This window comes from Symphalangus syndactylus, chromosome 17, assembly GCF_028878055.3.
Source record: "Symphalangus syndactylus isolate Jambi chromosome 17, NHGRI_mSymSyn1-v2.1_pri, whole genome shotgun sequence".
Lineage (NCBI taxonomy): Eukaryota > Metazoa > Chordata > Mammalia > Primates > Hylobatidae > Symphalangus > Symphalangus syndactylus.
The window spans coordinates 68665517-68670908 of NC_072439.2; the positions used below are offsets into that span (position 1 = coordinate 68665517).

Here is a 5392-nt window from a genome sequence, read left to right on the forward strand (position 1 = left end):
CTGGCAAACCGAATCTAGCCGCACATCAAAAAGCTTATACACCATGATCAAGTGGGCTTCATCCCTGGGATGCAAGGCTGTTTCAACATATGCAAATCAATAAATGTAATCCAGCATATAAACAGAACCAAAGACAAAAACCACATGATTATCTCAACAGATGCAGAAAAGGCTTTTGACAAAATTCAACAACTTTTCATGCTAAAAACTCTCAATAAATTAGGTATTGATGGGAAGTATCTCAAAATAATAAGAGCTATCTATGACAAACCCACAGCCAATATCATACTGAATGGGCAAAAACTGGAAGCATTTCCTTTGAAAACTGGCACAAGACAGGGATGCCCTCTCTCACCACTCCTATTCAACATAGTGTTGGAAGTTCTGGCCAGGGCAATCAGGCAGGAGAAGGAAATAAAGGGTATTCAGTTAGGAAAAGAGGAAGTCAAACTGTCCCTGTTTGCAGATGACATGCTTGTATATCTAGAAAACCCCATTGTCTCAGCCCAAAATCTCCTCAAGCTGATAAGCAACTTCAGCAAAGTCTCAGGATACAAAATCAATGTACAAAAATCACAAGCATTCTTGTACACCAATCACAGACAAACAGAGAGCCAAATCATGAGTGAACTCCCATTCACAATTGCTTCAAAGACAATAAAATACCTAGGAATCCAACTTACAAGGGACGTGAAGGACCTCTTCAAGGATAACTACAAACCACTGCTCAGTGAAATAAAAGAGGTTACAAACAAACGGAAGAACATTCCATGCTCATGGGTTGGAAGAATCAATATCGTGAAAATGGCCATACTGCCCAAGGTAATTTATAGATTCAATGCCATCCCCATCAAGCTACCAATGACTTTCTTCACAGAATTGGAAAAAACTACTTTAAAGTTCATATGGAACCAAAAAAGAGCCCGCATTGCCAAGTCAATCCTAAGCCAAAAGAACAAAACTGGAGGCATCACGCTACCTGACTTCAAACTATACTACAAGGCTACAGTAACCAAAACAGCATGGTACTGGTAACACAACAGAGACATAGATCAATGGAACAGAACAGAGCCCTCAGAAATAATGCTGCATATCTACAACTATCTGATCTTTGACAAACCTGACAAAAACAAGCAATGGGGAAAGGATTCCCTATTTAATACATGGTGCTGGGAAAACTGGCTAGCCATATGGAGAAAGCTAAAACTGGATCCCTTCCTTACACCTTATATAAAAATTAATTCAAGATGGATTAAAGACTTACATGTTAGACCTAAAACCATAAAAACCCTAGAAGAAAGCCTAGGCAATACCATTCAGGACATAGGCATGGGCAAGGACTTCATGTCTAAACACCAAAAGCAATGGCAACAAAAGCCAAAATTGATAAATGGGATCTAATTAAACTAAAGAGCTTCTGCACAGCAAAAGAAACTACCATCAGAGTGAACAGGCAACCTACAGAATGGGAGAAAATTTTCACAACTTACTCATCTGACAAAGGGCTAATATCCAGAATCTACAATGAACTCAAACAAATTTACAAGAAAAAAACAAACAACCCCATGAAAAAGTGGGCAAAGGACATGAACAGACACTTCTCAAAAGAAGACATTTATGCAGCCAAAAAACACATGAAAAAATGCTCATCATCACTGCCATCAGAGAAATGCAAATCAAAACCACAATGAGATACCATCTCACACCAGTTAGAATGGCCATCATTAAAAAGTCAGGAAACAACAGGTGCTGGAGAGGATGTGGAGAAATAGGAACACTTTTACACTCTTGGTGGGACTGTAAACTAGTTCAACCATTGTGGAAGTCAGCGTGGTGATTCCTCAGGGATCTAGAACTAGAAATATCATTTGACCCAGCCATCCCATTACTGGGTATATACCCAAAGGACTATAAATCACGCTGCTATAAAGACACATGCACACGTATGTTTGTTGCGGCACTATTCACAATAGCAAAGACTTGGAACCAACCCAAATGTCCAACAACAATAGACTGGATTAAGAAAATGTGGCACATATACAGCATGGAATACTATGCAGCCATAAAAAATGATGAGTTCATGTCGTTTGTAGGGACATGGATGAAACTGGAAAACATCATTCTTAGTAAACTATCGCAAGGACCAAAAAACCAAACACTGCATGTTCTCACTCATAGGTGAGAATTGAACAATGAGAACTCATGGACACAGGAAGGGGAACATCACACTCCGGGGCCTGTTCTGGGTTGTGGGGAGGGGGGAGGGACAGCATTAGGAGATATACCTAATGCTAAATGATGAGTTAATGGGTGCAGCAAACCAACACAGCACATGGATACATGTGTAACAAACCTGTACATTGTGCACATGTACCCTAAAACCTAAAGTATAATTAAAAAAAAAAAAAAAAAAGAAAAAAGAAATTTAACACAGACCGGGCACGGTGGCTCACGCCTGTAATCCCAGCACTTTGGGAGGCCAAGACGGGCGGATCACGAGGTCAGGAGATCAAGACCATCCTGGCTAACACGGTGAAACCCCGTCTCTACTAAAAATACAAAAAATTAGCCAGGCATCGGGGCAGGCGCCTGTAGTCCCAGCTACTTGAGAGGCTGAGGCAGGAGAATGGCATGAACCTGGGAGGTGGAGTTTGCAGTGAGCTGAGATCGCACCACTGCACTCCACCTGGGGGACAGAATGAGACTCCGTCTCAAAAAAACCAAAAAAAAAAAAAAAAAAAAAGAAATTTAACACAAATAAAGTAAGCAGTTAAGTTACAATGAAGGATACAAAATATTCACACTTCTCTACTGTACTACCTTTAAATCAATATGACAAAGTCATTTTGTCTTTATGCAAACAATTAACTTGATATTTTCATACAGTAACAGAAAAAATGGGCTTTGCAGACGCCGCTGCCGCCAGGAGCCCTCTACTATCAGCTATTGTCAACCCCACCGTGTTCTTCGACATCGCTGTTGACGGTGAGCCCTTGGGTGGCATCCCCTTCGGGCTGTTTGCAGACAAGATGCCAAAGACACCAGAAAACTTTCATGCTCTAAGCACTGGAGAAAAAGGATTTGGTTATAAGGGTTCCTCCTTTCACAGAATTATTCCAGGGGTTATGTGTCAGCGTGGTGACTTCATAGATCATAATGGCACTGGTGGCAATTCCATCTAAGGGGAGAAATTTGATGACAAGAACTTCATCCTAAAGCATGCAGGTCCTGGCATCTTGTCCATGGCAAATGCTGGACCCAACACAAACAGTTTCCAGTGTTTCATCTGCAGTGCCGAGGCTGAGTGGTTGGATGGCAAGCATGTGGGCTTTGGCAAGGTGAAAGAAGGCAAAAATATCGTCGAGGCCATGGAGCGCGCTGGGTCCAGGAATGGCAAGACCAGCAAGAAGATCACCATTGCTGACTGTGGGCAACTCTAATATGTTTGACTTGTGTATGATATTTTATCTTAACCACCAGACCATTCCTTTTGTAGCTCAGGAGAGCACCTCTCCACCCCATTTGCTCCCAGTATCCTGGAATCTTTGTGCTCTCGCTGCAGTTCCCTTTGGGTGCCATGTTTTCCTTGTTCCCTTCCATGTCTAGCTGGATTGCAAAGTTAAGTTTATGACTATGAAATAAAAACTAAATAACAATAAAAAAGAGCAGAAGAAATGATTGGTAATTGACTAGGGACTTTAGAAAAATGTTTAAACTCTGTAACATTTCATTCTTTATCTTGCATTCTTATTAGATATCACTTCTACCAGATACCATTAACAGAATTAAGGATAAAAAGCATATGATCCTATATTCCTAATACTCTTTATACCAAATTAGTTACTTAGAAAGAGCTCTATGACCTTGGGAAGTTATATAAGTTTTCTCAGCCTTGGTTTTCCTATTTGCAAAAAAAATAGCAATACTATTTAAATGAGCCATTCCATGTATCATTGCATGATTCTGAATTTCCATATTTTATCTTCCTTCTATGAAAAATGACAATCTCAGTTGCTCCTTTTAGTATCAGATTGTGCCATTTTGTACATTATGATAATTAAAGTAATGATCAGAGACTAGATTTTCAAGTGCACATTTTGGTGTGAATACATTTCTCAGTCGTCCCCTTCTGGCTTGGTAGGATGCACCAGCCCACTCATGCCAGCCACTGAGGTTAGGATGCATTCTGCCTGTGAAGATCCCAGATTTTCACATCACATTGGCTTTATCAGCTTCCACAGCTGCTGGAGAGTGCAAGGTCCTAAGAGGCTCTAAGAGACACTTAGACACCTGTCAAACCAGGTGCACTGGGACAGCAACTGCCCACTAAACATCCAGGCTGGCATGCAGCCAACTCCTTCTCTACCCTAATAATTTTTTTTAAAGGCCAACATAATCACATTTAAATAACACAACACTTTCCCATACAGAAATTTTTACAGGCACTGAAAAGAGAGAAAAGTGTGCTTTTTAAAAAATCTGAAGCAAAGTTAGGACAGAATCCAGAAATGAAGCTTACTCAGCCTGTTCTGAAATGTAACCTGCTTGTTAATCATTAATGAGACGTTAAATTTATGAAACCTTGAAGTGAAACACAAGACTAAGATTTTGGCATCAGGTTTCATTTGAATCAACTTTCTGGAGAAAAAAAACAGCTCAGTAAGTTGAACTGCAGGCTGCAGGGGCTACCCCAGGGCATCAGTGTTGTTCTGTAAAATCACACTATATCATCAGCACACATGTGCACAAGGGAGAAAACACATTAGACTGTAAGATAATCGTCAAGCAGAGAAAATAAAATATGCCCTCAGGCGTCCCATTTGTAATTCCCTTGAATCCATGTTCACAAGGCTTTCTTTTCTATACAATTTGACAAGTTAATGCAAACCACTTTATGTAGTCACTACAAGGCCCCAAATCCCTGAAGTTTTGTAGGGATAATTTATGGTCAGCTAAAGCAAATGCCTTAGAGAGGTCAATAGAAATTGCTTCTATCACACAGTCTTCATCTATTGCATTGGAGATAGTGTGGGTACCGTATCCTGGGTGATTGGTTTGCTGTGAAGCCTGACAAGAAAGGAGTCAGCAAGTCCTTTGGCTGTAGATAGTTTGAAATGTATACGTGTACATTTTTTTTAACAGGTAGAGCCAAAATAGCTTTCTGCTGAATCAAACCTCTTAATTTCCTTTTTGTGGAGGTGAACTATACTGGCAATGTCTTCAGACTTGAATGAGGGGAAGACCTCAGAACGGAGATATTTTCTTTGCTATTACCAGAATTGGCAAGTGAAGAAATGCAGGCTCTTCATAGATACTGTATTACAATTTAGTATTCACCAGGAAATAACTCCAAATTTTCCAGTGCATAAATGAATCTCTCTCGTAAAAATCC

The 5392-nt window shown here is 40.2% G+C and overlaps 1 pseudogene; it reads left to right on the top strand.

The window, feature by feature from the left end:
* The first annotated feature begins 2897 nt into the window (after nucleotides 1-2897).
* On the top strand, nucleotides 2898-3663 carry LOC134732837 (peptidyl-prolyl cis-trans isomerase A-like; annotated as a pseudogene).
* The last annotated feature ends 1729 nt before the right edge of the window (nucleotides 3664-5392 follow it).